Raw genomic sequence first — 15155 nt, 5'->3', positions numbered from 1 at the left:
CAGTGCCAAAATGAGGGACGAAGACATGGTCTTGGACAAAAGCTAGGAGGTCAAAAAGCCGGGAAGGTTCCGAGAGCAGAAGGTACAAAAACGGGAGGCGGAGTCGTAGTCGAGGACAAGTGAAGAGTTGAATTGCCGGGAGAGTAGAAATCATAAGACTAGGACTGGGAACGTACAAGTACGGAGCTCTACAAGTACGGAGCTCTTGTACTAAATATATTATTTTGTAGAATAGGTTTGTTGACTGGGTTTTGGAAAGAAAGAAGGGTCTTTATAGGAGATGTTTAGGGTTTGAGGTGACTTTTACCGTTTGTAATTCTTTTTAAAAAGAGGGCAAGATGTAAGCTGAAGCCGGAGTGAGAACTGTGATTCTCACTGAAGAGAGTAACAGATGCCAAAGAAGTCAACCTGAGACAATCTCTCCAGGAACGTTTTTACAGAAGGACCTGAGTGTTTCGGTAGTGAAAGTGAATTGTTTAATTCTGCCCACATTTATTTTAACTTTTGTCTGTCTGCTCAGCCTGCTTTACTCAGAGCTCTTGGCTCCAGTATCCTTCTACCAGGTCAGTGCAACAGGTATCAAAATATATGTATTTAGTTAAACTAATAAAAAAAGATCAAATGGCTCCTACCTGAGCAAAGCAGGGACACTTCTTGTCCATCACTACAGTTGACTGTCTGTGGAGAACTGCAGTTCACCAGATGAGTCTCATCCCCAGAGCACTGAATACCTGTCAGATACACAGGGCTGTCACTGTCCCATACAGAGAGGTTTTATAGACTTGTACTATAGAGCACTGAATACCTGTCAGACACACAGTACTGTCACTGTCCCATACAGAGAGGAGTTATAGACTTGTCCTACAGAGCACTGAATACCTGTCAGACACACAGTACTGTCAGTGTCCCATACAGAGAGGAGTTATAGACTTGTACTACAGAGCACTGAATACCTGTCAGACACACAGCACTGTCACTGTCCCATACAGAGAGGAGTTATAGGCTTGTACGACAGAGCACTGAATAGTTGTCAGACACACAACACTGTCACTGTCCCATACAGAGAGGAGTTATAGACTTGTACTACAGAGCACTGAATACCTGTCAGACACACAGCACTATCGCCTGTACCATATACAGAAGGGAAATACATTTCCACTACAGATCCACAGCCAAGCTGTCTGCAGACCACAGAGGCTTCTCTGTAGCCCCAGGAGTGCTGGAGGAGTCTCCCCCAGGTGCTGTTGTAGTGAACCTCCACCCGGCCATCACAGTGACTCTCTCCTCCTGACAGCCGGACTCCACCGTCTAGAGCTGACAGGGAGGAATCTAAAAAAATGATAATCAAGATTATTTTCAGTCATACATCAGTAAAACAAAACAAACTCACAGAGGGGTTATCCGGAATATTATTTTGTAAAATTATCTTGATACAACACAGCTTATTATGTCTGAACATAGTGTTTTAAAAATAGTCATAATATTTTTTTTAAATATTCTTGCTTAAGACGTTTGCTAGGGTGTGAAATTCTAATATGACACTTACTCTCTCTTCTAATACTATACTCTCTTCTAATACTGTAATTATTACATATATGAAAAAATATTCACTGGCTGATGACAACTGTGCACATCTTTTCTTTTTGCCCTCCTTCACCCCAACTGCCTTCTTGCAGAAGCTCTTTAGATCATTCCTAATGAGTGAGGATGGTTATGACAGCACTGGGACACTAAAAGGAGCACAACCTGTAGTGTGGACATCTGTGGCAGAGAGGTTGTGAATGAGGAATGTGAATGTGAACTGGCTTGTTTGTTCAGTTACACAGGGTGGGTGCAGCTGGAATTAGCAGCTGAGTAGTGTCCTATAGAACAGCATGAATGTGGGTAATGGAAGCTAAATAGAAAGCAGATGTGGATAGATAAAGTGGATGGATCTTGGGAACACAGTTGTGCTGGAGCTCTGTGGAGATGAGAGAGGATTATGGGAACAGAAGGCGGAGAGAGAGGTGATCATGGTTGTACTGTGGACTGTGGGAAAGACAGCTGGGTGAGAGGTGACAATAGATGTGCTGGAGCTCTTTGGAGGTTAGGCCAGTTTGAAAAGTGAGAAATATTTAGTGATTCTGGTAAGAAGATTGCTTTTACTGGCATTTTGAACAGTTGGTCTGATATGCCTGACTTGGAGACCAAGACCATGTAAATGGATTTGGTTGCTTCATGAGCAAGTGGCAGAAATTTGGATTAGACATCCTACTGGTCTGTTATTTAAAGCTTTCTTAATTCTGAAAATGTGAATATGCATTGATTCTTACTAGAACAAATGACTCCAGCATCCTGCCCATGAGAGCAAGCAGCTCTGCCCCATGAAGAGACAGCGCACCAGGTGAGATGAGTCTCATTGCCCCAGCACTCAAACACATCAACCCCTCTTGATCCACTGCCTTGTCCAAACCAGGCCTGTCCTGGAACTGCTACAGCTTCCCCACAGCCCAGCTGCTGGCAGAGAACAGTGGCATCTCTCAGGTCCCAGTACTGGTCACACACTGTCCTGTATTCACCGCGGTACTGCAGCTCCACCCGGTCAGAACAGGAGTCAGGGCCGCCCATCAGCCTGTAGTCACTGTATTCTGCAGAGAGGACAAGTCAGGATCCGTAAGCATTAACATCACTAGACTTTATACAAAGGACAGGAGAGTCAGGAGCTATACAGTATGAAATGTTATTAAGGGTGATTTTACAGAAGGTAGATTGTACAACAAACGTCTCATACATACGCATAATTATTGAATATTTAACTTCAAAACACAAGACCAATTATCTATCGCACTGTGAGAAATAAAAATGAATCATGAAAAGTGGAAATCACATGACCACAAGACCACTGCCTGCTGCAGCTCACTGACTGATCCAAAGAAATTAGTTTTTTGGTTCAATATGCAGTGCTCTGAAATGGAAAATACAAGCATATTAAACTTAGGCAAATATTTTTTTTTAAAGTGATGAAACACTTTCTAAAAAGCAAGGACAAAAAAAATCAGGACTTTACACCATTTTTTCTTTAGATATTTAATTAAACTAGATGATGACACAGTAGAAACACAATGCTCTCAAAGATCAGTGGGAAAGCTATGAGGAAGAAAAGTAATTATCCCACACTGCTCAGAATGTGATATTGAAGAGTTTATACAGCTGGGAAACAGTACAGACAGCAGTGCTCTCACCTGTACAGACCAGGCCGATGTCACTGCTGTGAGTGCAGCTCTGGTTCTCCCTGGTTGAGGTGGGACAGTCTTGGATTCTGGTCTCATTTCCCCGACACTGGATCTCCTCTGTCCTGATCAGCCCCTGTCCCTCTCCGAAATGAGCCCCTCTCAGCAAGTCTGCTGGAAATCCGCAGTCTAGTTCACGACAGACGACCTTCGCATCCTTCATGTCAAAGTCAGCCTCACAGATTGTACTCCAGGATGTCCCTCGCAGAACCTCAACTCTGCCAGAGCAGAGACTCCTGCCTCCTATTAACCGCACCCCTGACATGTAACAAAACATTTGTACACATTTTAACAGTATTAGAGCACATTAACAGTGTGTATAATACAGTACGTCAAAGTAAAATAAAATCAGATAAATTATATTCTTTAGATTACCTGTATTAAATCATTGTAATCCTCAATTTAAAAGATCTTAAAATCATCACTTGCATTTAATCTAAACGTTTCTGAGGTATTAATATGCTCGGTCACATTAGGAAAAAAAAGGAAAAATTAGAAACTCAGTTTTGAATTTAATATAAAGAGGGCAATAATACTGCAGGGTAGAGGTGCAGAAGGATGGTGAAAAAATCATACTGCACCGAGGCCTTAAAAGAGAATAAAGGAGGACTGACATCTAGAAAGTCAGCAGGAGCAGCTCCTGTAGTCTCAACAACAGTCAGAGAAACTGAAAACTCATGAACATTTATGAATCATTTAAACTACATCACTCATAGAGCCCAGAGAACAGTACTGTCACAGCCTGGCACTGCTGGAGCAGGACTGTCTGACCTGGCACTGACAGACACTCTGTACTGGACAAGGCCAGGACTGTCACAGCCTGGTACTGCTGGAGCAGGACTGTCTGACCTGGGCACTGACACACACTCTGGACAAGACCAGGACTGTCACAGACTGGCACTGCTGGAGCAGGACTGTCTGACCTGGGCACTGACAGACACTCTTGACAAAACCAGGACTGTCACAGCCTGGCACTGCTGGAGCAGGACTGTCTGACCTGGGCACTGACTGACACTTTGGACAACACCAGGACTGTCACAGCCTGGCACTGCTGAAGCAGGACTGTCTGACCTGGGCACTGACAGACAATCTTGACAAAACCAGGACTGTCACAGCCTGGCACTGCTGGAGCAGGACTGTCTGACCTGGGCACTGACAGACACTCTTGACAAAACCAGGACTGTCACAGCTTGGCACTGCTGGAGCAGGACTGTCTGACCTGGGCACTGACAGACACTCTTGACAAACCAGGACTGTCTGACCTGGGCACTGATTAAACAACAAACCTGAAATGATTGAATTACCCTAATGAGCCCAGAACTATTCTAATTCATATTTATTTGTATCCAATGTTGTGCTGAGATCTCATCTCTCAATTAAATCTGAGCTCTTCTGATCCAGGCTGACAGAGACAGAGAGAGAGAATCAGCCCCTGGGCCAACTGCTACTGCTTTTAGAGTGTCCTGTCTGTGTTTATACCTCTTACTCCACACAGGTAGAAAGACACAAAGTGACAGTGGGGAGTGTCGTCACAGCTCTCAGCAGGACAAGAACAGTGGGAATGGGAAGATGGACTGATTGACCCTGATGATCAACTCTAGATCAGTGGAGGAGTTGTAATTGTCCTCAGTGCTGGAGACTGGAGAGAGTTAGACTCCTGTCTGACACCTCACTCCAGCACCATCAACATTACTGACACATCAGTCTTACCTACCTGAACATCTCACTCCAGCATCTCTAGTGTGAGGTATATTATGGTGTTTCACATCTTGTTTTCCACAGCCTCTCAAAGAAGATTCTGACCCACTACAGGACATCAAACTCAGCAGGACTGATCCAGACCCTGGTCCAAAGTGAGCTCCATTTGGTGCTGAAAAAGCAGATCCACAGCCCAGCTGTCTGCACACCACCGTAGCGTCATTCAGATCCCAGTTTAAGTCGTCAACTGTCCCCCACTCTCCATCATGATACACTTCCACTGTCCCCTCACAGGGACTGGCACCATTCACTAGTCTCACATCAGAACTGCCTGGAGACAGAGAACATATTATTTCCATGTCTGGAGGAAATATTCTATATATGTATATATACATACTGAAAATATTTCAGTTAGTTAAATTTTACTTAAAGTTCTTGACTGGATTGATACTCCATATCCCTGTGAACTGGAAACAGGGGACATGCAGAAAGTTAACCACCTACTAATTCCACAAAGTCAACTTCTATTAAACACAGAAAGTCCACTATCTGCCATTTCAGATCCTTACTTTGTGTAAGATACTGGAGAGTCTTGCAGCACAGTGACTGTGTGTGAGATTCTGGAGAGTGCAGCAGCACAGCGACTGTGTGAGATATTGGAGATACAAGCAGCATAATGACTGTGTGTGAGATACTGGAGAGTGTAGCAGCACAGTAACTGTGTGTGAGATACTGAAGAGTCAACCAGCACAGTGACTGCGTGTGAGTTACCGGAGAGTCTACCAGCACAGTGACTGTGTGTGGGATACTGGAGAGTCTAGCAGCACAGTGACTGTGTGTGAGATACTGGAGAGTCTAGCAGCACAGTGACTGTGTGAGATACTGGAGAGTCTAGCAGCACAGTGACTCTATGTGTGAGATACTGGAGATACAAGCAGCATAATGACTTAATAGCTATCCACAAATTGTCTGTCTTTCCTCCAGCACCTTGATGATTCTCCAACGCTCTTTTGTTGACCTCCTTGGATTCAAATTAATCTACCATGCCGACATTTCTTCCACTCCTTTCCAACCTGCTGCATTATGCTGCTTTATAGTCAAGGTGTAACGAAGCATAGATCAGGACCCTTTGCAGATGGAAGAATCCGGAAGGGAGTGAGACACGGGGAGATGACGATGAGGAACTGAGCAGGTTGACGAACACCCTCAAGTGCAAGGAGTGGACTACTACTGTTGATCCTTGTGTGTTAAGGTGGTTCTTTATTTTATGCTACAAAATGATTCTCTGCTTTCTTCCAAGTTCATAGACCCATCAGTATTTCCACCCTGGAACACTCCCTTCATGATCTTCTCTCCCCTCTCGTTAACGACTTTCTTGATGGCCTCTGAATTATTTTTTTTTTGCGCCATCAATTCCATCATTTTGTCCTGTCTTCCTCCCTCTATTGCTGAGCCTGAGATGATTGCTGCCTTGATTCAAGCTGAGCTGTGAAAGGCTTTCTCATTGGTCCCTCCTAGAGCATCCTTTTTCATCATACTGGATCAACCCTTTTGGTATCACTACGCGTAAGCTTCCTGGTAGAAAAGTCTTATCACTTTAGATCTTAAATATTTAGAGTTTAAATCGCTCCCTCCACTTTTGTTTTCAGGTTTTGAAATTTATCAATAAACACAACTCGATATCCTAGTTGGGGCTTTGCAAATTATGTTATCCACATTATACCTCAAGGCAAATCTTTTTCTCAACTTCTGTCAGCTACTGTCAGCCTCTCTCAATGCCCACGTTATCAACTGATGCTCAGAAAGATATTAGAATGTGGATATTTCTCCCCCACTGGAACTGCCACTTTGTTTTGCAAGAACTGGTGTCCCACTCTGCACTACCTGTCCTTGATTGATGCTTCTCCTCTCAGTCTAATAGTAATATTCAATGCTCAATGGTTTTTCTAATTTCCAACCTCTCAAATCCAGGAGCTCTCTCTACATGCATGATCATCAGCCCTTCTGGAACTCTACCTTGTTGTTGCCATCCATGTCAGGGGAAATCAGAGGATGGAGGGAAGAAATAGAAATAGAACATTCTTATTTCATGCTGATAACAAATCCACCATTTTCATTACCGATAAAGGATGATCTTCTTCCCCCCAATTTCAAGCTTTTTGATCCTCATTTGCGCTGCCAGATTCTTGAAGGTAAATATATCAATTGTGTTTTTTTCCTATTAGACAGCTCTGAATTTGGTTACCGAGTAGCGGGTTCTGGAGAACTTGTTGTTGCTCTAAATCCTGGGATTCATGTCTTCACAGGTTTAACTCTGGGCGAATTTATTCTGGCTTTCTATTTTCAGGGATGTCATCTGTTCTTCCACTCTTCCAGGTGCCAGAAGTGGACAACTACTGCTGATATTTGTTTAAGTTCTTTGTTTATGCCCAATTAAATTCAGTCTATGGATTTTTAATTTAACCATTCTTCCTGTTCTAATTACAAGCCTCCTTCAACATCTCATACAGTTTTCTGTTACCCATACTTTGTATCTGGCAAGGAACACCTCACTGGTCTTTCCAAAGCTGTAGCCAATGCCCTTTCTAGTTCACAGTAACCTAAACTCTTCTTGCTGATGTCCATTAAAGCTCTCTTCCTCTTCAAGTTCCTGAGTTCCACCATCTTCATGATCTACCCACACAGCCTACTCTTCTGCCTGAACTACATGCACTACCTTCTGCACATTCCACCAGCCACCTTCATCTCCATTTTAACCTCGCTATTCTGAATGTTTTTTTCCAAGTGCTACAAGATCTTACCTCCGGGATTCAATTCCACCTCAGGCTTCAGTCTTTTCAATGTCCTAACGGCTTTATATTGCAGCACTCCATCTCGCAGTTCGTGGAATTCAGAGACAGGACCACCAAAAGCATCTTCTAGGAAACATACTGTATCTCCTCCAACAACCTCTGCATCTTACCCCCTTCTAGGATGCGTCTAACTGCTGTAGATTCAAAGAGCCGCAGAATTCACCAGTTTCTCCATATTCTGTTTTCAAGAATCACGTGTTTAATTCTGTGACCTGTCTCATATCCCAAACTTTAACTTTCATTTCTATGCTCTTCCAACCCAATCCAGTTCACTGTGGATCCTTCAGTAATCTGAATTGAAGCTGCCACCTACACTGCCCGAGCTCACTCGGATATTCAATTAAGACACTCAGCTGTCCTCCCTCCTCTGCAGTTGACCTTTACATTTTCTCAGGCATTTCAGCTACTCATTATCCCGGAGTGGATGCGATAGAATGCCCGGAGTGGGGGCGTCTGTTCCTCCGGACCACCAGAGGTTTTCCCTCTCCACTGGGTTTTTTCCTCTCCAAGGGTTTTTTCCAAGGGTTTTTTCCTCTCCACTGCGCGGTCAGGCTCACACTTAGCCTCTACGCATTTCTTTCCTGTTCTTTTCTCTTACTTCTTTATTTTCTTATGCTTTGGCACACACTTTGTTTGTCCTCACAGGTGTTGGGAGAGAAAATGTTGGGCTGGGGCTCCATCTCTGGGGGGTAAGTGAAGCTCGCTTCCCCAACCTCTGGATGGCAGCACCACCTTGACCCTTTCTGGGGAGGTTCTCAAAAAGTGAGCCAGAGGGGACCCCAGCCACATTATTCTCGGTCCCCTGAGGGCTTATCCCAATCGCAGGGCGCCGCCTCAAATCCGACTCTCAGCAACTCAGGGGACTTCTTTTGTTTCCTTCTCAAGCAGCTTTCCCTTCATTCTCAACCCCTCAGCCGGCACCTTTCAATATATTTCCTCAAGTCGGGACACTCTTTCTCTTCCCCTCTTAAGGGATTCGTTCCCAGTCACAAAGCAGCACCTCTCATGCAACTCAAGGGGCTATCCCCTTTTTTCTATCCCCTGATAGCAAGGCAGGAGCCTGGTTGCAAGGCAGCACCTCTCAAAGTGACTCTCAAAGAGTCAGGGGAGTCTTCCTTGCCTGAGGGCCTAGCTCCCAGTCGTGAGGCAGCGCCTCTCTGCCGACACTCCGGGAGTCATGGGTGTTTGTTTTCATGCTTCGGAGGCTGCCAAGTCAGCCAATCCACCTGGGTTCCCCCCTGCGGTCCGGGTGCTACTTTTCTCTACTTTACCAACCCCTGCTTCTCCCCTTGAAGTAATTATATATTAAAGCCCTGGAAAAATTGGTAGGATAACATCATATACCCTTTAGTAAAAGCAATTGTAAAGTTGTGCTGATGTAACTATTTACCTTCCAAATTACACAACAAGTCAGATGTTTTTTTGATATTATGATTTTAATCTAAATTAGTTATCATTTAGTATGTTGTGTGAAAAAAAGTCTCCTAAAAGTCTAAATTTATTATTATGTAGAACAGGTTTGTTGACTGGGTTTTGGAAAGAAGGGGGGTCTTTATAGGAGATGTTTAGGGGCTGAGGTGATTTTTTACCCTTTGAAATTCTTTTTAAAAAGAGGGCAAGATGTCAGCTGAAATTGTAGTGAGAACTGTTATGAGGATACCCAAATGTAGAGATATGGATCCTGTGCAGCCGCAGGAGTAGCCGGTAGACAAGGCAACAAACTATCTGAATCGAGAGGCGAGTTCGTGGTCAATGGAAGTAAGGAAGTAAGGAGGGTCGAAATCCAGGACAGACACTGGAGGCAAACAATCCAAGTCGAGAGGCGAGGTACGAAGTCAAATGGCAAAAGGGGAAGTCCAAAATCCATGTGTCATAAGGTGAGGGTACGCCAGGTAGAGCTCTAAGGGAGATAACTCAATACTGAGCAGCGGGAAGTGGGTTATGATGGTATAAATAGCACAGGGTGCCGCACGGTAAAGCATGTGCAGGTGTGTTAACTCGTGCGGTGGCGCTTGCTATTATTAACCCGCTGCTGGTGCTGATTAGTTCACTTATGGGTTGATCTCCGCTGGCTGGCGGTCGTGACAACCGTGATTCTCACTGAAGAGAGGAAAGGATGCCAAAGAAGTCAACCCGAGACAAACTCTCCAGGAAAGTTTTTACAGAAGGACCTGTGTGTTTCGGTAGAGAAAGTGAATTGTTTAATTCTGTCCACGTTTATTTTCACTTTTGTCTGTCTGCTCAGCCTGCTTTAGTCAGACATCTTGGCTTCAATCTTCTTCTACCAGATCAGTGCAGCAGGTATCAAAATATATATAGTTAAACTAATAAAAAAAGATCAAATAGACCAAGTGGCTCCTACCTGAGCAAATCAGGGACACTTCCTGTCCATCACTACAGTTGACTGTCTGTGGAGAACTGCAGTTCACCAGATGAGTCTCGTCCCCAGAGCACTGAATACCTGTGAGACACAGTGCACTGTCACTGTCCCATACAGAGAAGAGATTTAGACTTGTACTACAGAGCACTGAATACCTGGCAGACACACAGTGTCACGTCCACCAGCAAGTGCATTCTATCCAGCAATCGACCTCTCTCTAATGAGGCCACATCTACAGGTAATTCCAGCAAGCGCTAGCTGATCAAATTACCAGCAATGACACCACACTAATGTCCGCACCCTCAACTGCTGGGATATTCTAACCTTCAAGTCTGTGCTTGGTACTAGACTCTTTTCTAGGAGCTCCTACCTCACCATTCTTTACTGAGAAATACTCTTCCTGACTGAACCTCTGCCCTTCGATACTCAACCTTCGTCCCTTGACTTCAACTACAGCCAAGCATCTAGGGTAAGTAGCCATCGATCTCCTTCCCTTTTTACCCCTCTCTCCGACCCTCTGAAACTCTCAGAATAACGCACAGTGTTCTTCCTCTAACTCGTGGACACATCATTTGTAACACACAGCAGTGTTACCATTTCCCATACAGAGAGGAGTTATAGACTTGTACTACAGTACACTGAATACCTGTCACACACACAGCACTGTCGCCTGTCTCATACACAGAGGAGTTGTATATTTGCACCACTGAGCCACAGCCCAGCTGTCTGCAGACCACAGAGGCCTCTCTGTAGCCCCAGGAGTGCTGGAGGAGTCTTCCCCAGGTGCTGTTGTAGTAAATCTCGACCCTGCCATCACAGTGACTCTCTCCTCCTGAAAGCCAGACTCCACCATCTAGAGCTGACAAGGATGAACCTATAAAAATCAATAGTCATGTTTATTTTCAGTCGCACATCAGTAAAATAAAACAAACCCGTAGATGGGTTATCATAAATATTTTTTGTAAAATTAACTTGATACACCACAGTTTATTGTGTCTGGACATAATGTTTTAAAAATAGTAATAATATTTTTTTAAATAATCTTGCTTAAGAAGTTTGCTAGGGTGTGAAATTCTAACATCACACTTACTCCATCTTCTAATACTATACTCTCTTCTAATACCATACCATAATTATTACTGTACATGTAAGAATATATAAATATTGACTGACAACAACTGTGCACATCTTTTCTTTTGATTTTTCTTCAAGATATTGAAGTGCTTGTACTGCTGAGGATCAGTACAGACAGTAGTGCTCTCACCTGTACAGACCAGGATGATGTCATTGCTGTGAGAGCAGCTCATAGTGAGATATCGAAGTGTTTATACAGCTGGGAATCAGTACAGACAGCAGTGCTCTCACCTGTACAGACCAGGCCGATGTCATTGCTGTGAGTGCGGCTCAGAGTGAGATATTGAGGTGTTTATACTGCTGGAGATCAGTGCAGACAGCAGTGCTCTCACCTGTACAGACCAGGCCGATGTCATTGCTGTGAGTGCAGCTCTGGTTCTCCCTGGTTGAGGTGGGACAGTCTTGGATTCTGGTCTCATTTCCCCGACACTGGATCTCCTCTGTCCTGATCAGCCCCTGTCCCTCTCTGAAATGAGCCCCTCTCAGCAGCTGTGCTGGAAATCCACAGTCTAGTTCACGACAGACGACCTTCGCATCCTTCATGTCAAAGTCGGCCTCACAGATTGTACTCCAGGACGTCCCTCGCAAAACCTCGACTCTGCCAGAGCAGAGATTCCTGCCTCCTATTAACCGCACTCCTGTCATGTAACAAAACATTTGTACACATTTTAACAGTATTAGAGCACATTAACAGTGTGTATAATACAGTACGTCAAAGTAAAATAAAATCAGATAAATTATATTCTTTAGATTACCTGTATTAAATCATTGTAATCCTCAATTTAAAAGATCTTAAAATCATCACTTGCATTTAATCTAAACGTTTCTGAAGTATTAATATGCTCGGTCATGTTAGGAAAAAAAAGGAAAAATTTGAAACTCAGTTTTGAATTTAATATAAAGAAGGCAATAATACTGCAGGGTAGAGGTGCAGAAGGATGGTGAAAAAATCATACTCCACCGAGGCCTTAAAAGAGAATAAAGGAGGACTGACATCTAGAAAGTCAGCAGGAGCAGCTCCTGTTGTCTCAACAACAGTCAGAGAAACTGAAAACTCATGAACATTTATGAATCATTTAAACTACATCACTCATAGAGCCCAGAGAACAGTACTGTCACAGCCTGGCACTGCTGGAGCAGGACTGTCTGACCTGGGCACTAACTGACACTTTGGACAACACCAGGACTGTCACAGCCTGGTACTGCTGGAGCAGGACTGTCTGATCTGGGCACTGAGAAATTCTAAATAACACCAGGACTATCACAGCCTGGCACTGCTGGAGCAGGACTGTCTGACCTGGGCACTGACTGACACTTTGGACAGCACCAGGACTGTCACAGGCTGGCACTGCTGGAGCAGGACTGTCTGACCTGAGCACTGACTGACACTTTGGACAGCACCAGGACTGTCACAGGCTGGCACTGCTGGAGCAGGACTGTCTGACCTGGGCACAGAAAAACACTAGACAACACCAGGACTGTCACAGCCTGGCACTGCTGGAGCAGTACTATATAACCTGGGCACTGATACTCACAGACCACAGTCTGGCTGTTTAAACTAATACTAAAGTTCCTGGACAGACAGGATAAACTACATGTTCAGAGAGACAGAGACACTTCCTGTTGTCCAGCTGCAAAAACACACAAATACAGGAGAAGACTTTTCCTAAATTTAATACCCAAATTTACACTTCTTCACAGTTAATTACAATAGATATTTAATAATAATAATAAATATTATTCACAACATAAAATTATTACTTACACTTATAATACTGTAATTAATATCATGTGATATTTTCCTCAACTATAATAATCACCTTGGCCCTGGCTAGCTCTTTTGAAAGCATGAAACTCATAATTTCAGGGCAGTGGGTTTGTGTCCCATGTGGGGTGCCAAGGGCGCAAGTCTAACAACTTTGTCCTGTTAAAACTGAAACAGCAACAGGAAAACATTGCTGCTCCATTTGCCAGCAGTGGCAAGCAAAAGTGAAATGCCATGAAATGGCAGGAGAGCAAATAGACCCTATCCGTAGCGGAAAAACAGGGATTAACTCAGGAGGTCAGACGATGTCGTGTAGAAACCTATGCCCACAGGCCGCAGAGGAGAGGACCGGGTGCTAGGCGGTCTCAAGACATCCGAACCCTTAATGCTGAGCAAGGAGCAGAGCAGACAAAGGAAGTAAATAGGCTATACAACAAGACACACCGGAAAGACATGAATAATCATAGGGATCTAGGAACAAGACAGAAGAGCAGCACCCTCTAGGTGTACAGGACGTGACACTCAGACAGGGTCTCCTGCCTGTGTTTGTTCCTCTGATCTCCCCACAGGTAGAGAGACACATACAGTAATTACAGTGAAGAGTGTTGTCACAGCTCTCAACTGTGGAAATGAGAGGATGGACTGATGGATCATGATGATAAACTCTAGATCAGTGTCTCCTACCTGAACACCTCACTCCAGCATCAAAGCCATGAGAAATGCTATACTGTTTCATTTCTTGTTTTCCACAGTCCCTCAGTGCAGACTCTGACCCCTTGCAAAGGACCCAGCTCAGCAGAATTGATCCAGACCCTGGTCCAAAGTGAGCTCCTCCTGGTGGTGAAACAGCAGATCCACAGCCCAGCTGTCTGCACACCACTGCAGCATCATCCAGATCCCAGCCAAAGTCAGCTACTGTCCCCCACTCTCCACCATGATACACCTCCACTGTCCCCTCACAGGGACTGGCTCCATTCACCAGCCTCACATCAGCACTACCTGGAGACAGAGAAAATAATATTACCATGTTTGGAGGAAAAAGTCTATATATGTACATATGCATATTGAAAATATTTCTGATAGTTTAGTTTTCTGTGTTACTGGACTGCTACTCCATTCCCTGGTGAAACAGATTACATGCAGAAACCAACACAGAAAGCATACTAAGTATACTAACTCAACTTCTGTAAAACATTGACGCCCACTATCTGCCTTTTCAGATCCTGATCCTGACTTTGCGTGAGATACTGGAGGGTCTAACAGCATAGTTACTGAGAGATACTTCATACTCTGCAGTATGAGATACTGGAGAGTTTAGCAGCACAGTGACTCTATGTGTGAGATACTGGAGAGACTACCAGCATACATGTAGTAATTCTATGAATTCAGAGGGCTGGGACTTGTATTTCTCTTTTTCTCAGAGCTGTGGTCAGTAGAGTTTTCAGTGCCAGTGTCAGAAGTCTGAATCACTGATGCTTGTTTGTATCTATGTATGAGGCCTCATGTAATAACTGCAAAATAAGAATGGAAACTGAATACTGGTCTGTACACGGTATGAGATTTAAGAACTGATTTAAGTATAGAAAGCGAGGTACAAACAAAGGCAGGGTAGAGCTCTCTGAGAAAAGACTCAATACCGAGCAGCGGGAGGCGGGTCTGGATGGTTTAAATAGCACTGTGTGCTGCACGGTAGATTAACACGTGCGGCGGCACTTGTTATTAGTAACCCGCTGCTGGTGCTGATTGGTTCTCTTATGGGTTGATCTCCGCTGGCTAGCGGTCATGACATTTTCACTGTTTCAATACACAATTTTTCCAGATTTCCACTGTTTAAACAATTCAATAACTGTTGAACTACACAGTTTCATTTAACACACCGAGCATTACTGCTCAGGTTCAGGTTCAGCCACCTGAAGAAGGCTCCAAGGCCGACACATTGTGTATACTTTCTTCTTTTTTTTCAGCATAGAATAAACCTATTACTTGTTCCTTTGCAAACTTAAGATATGTCTATCTGTGTGTTTGCTTATGCAATCGTTAGTGTACAAAATGTACAG

This window comes from Atractosteus spatula, chromosome 10 (genome assembly GCF_055471065.1).
Source record: "Atractosteus spatula isolate fAtrSpa1 chromosome 10, fAtrSpa1.hap1, whole genome shotgun sequence".
Lineage (NCBI taxonomy): Eukaryota > Metazoa > Chordata > Actinopteri > Semionotiformes > Lepisosteidae > Atractosteus > Atractosteus spatula.
This window is presented reverse-complemented; position numbering follows the sequence as displayed.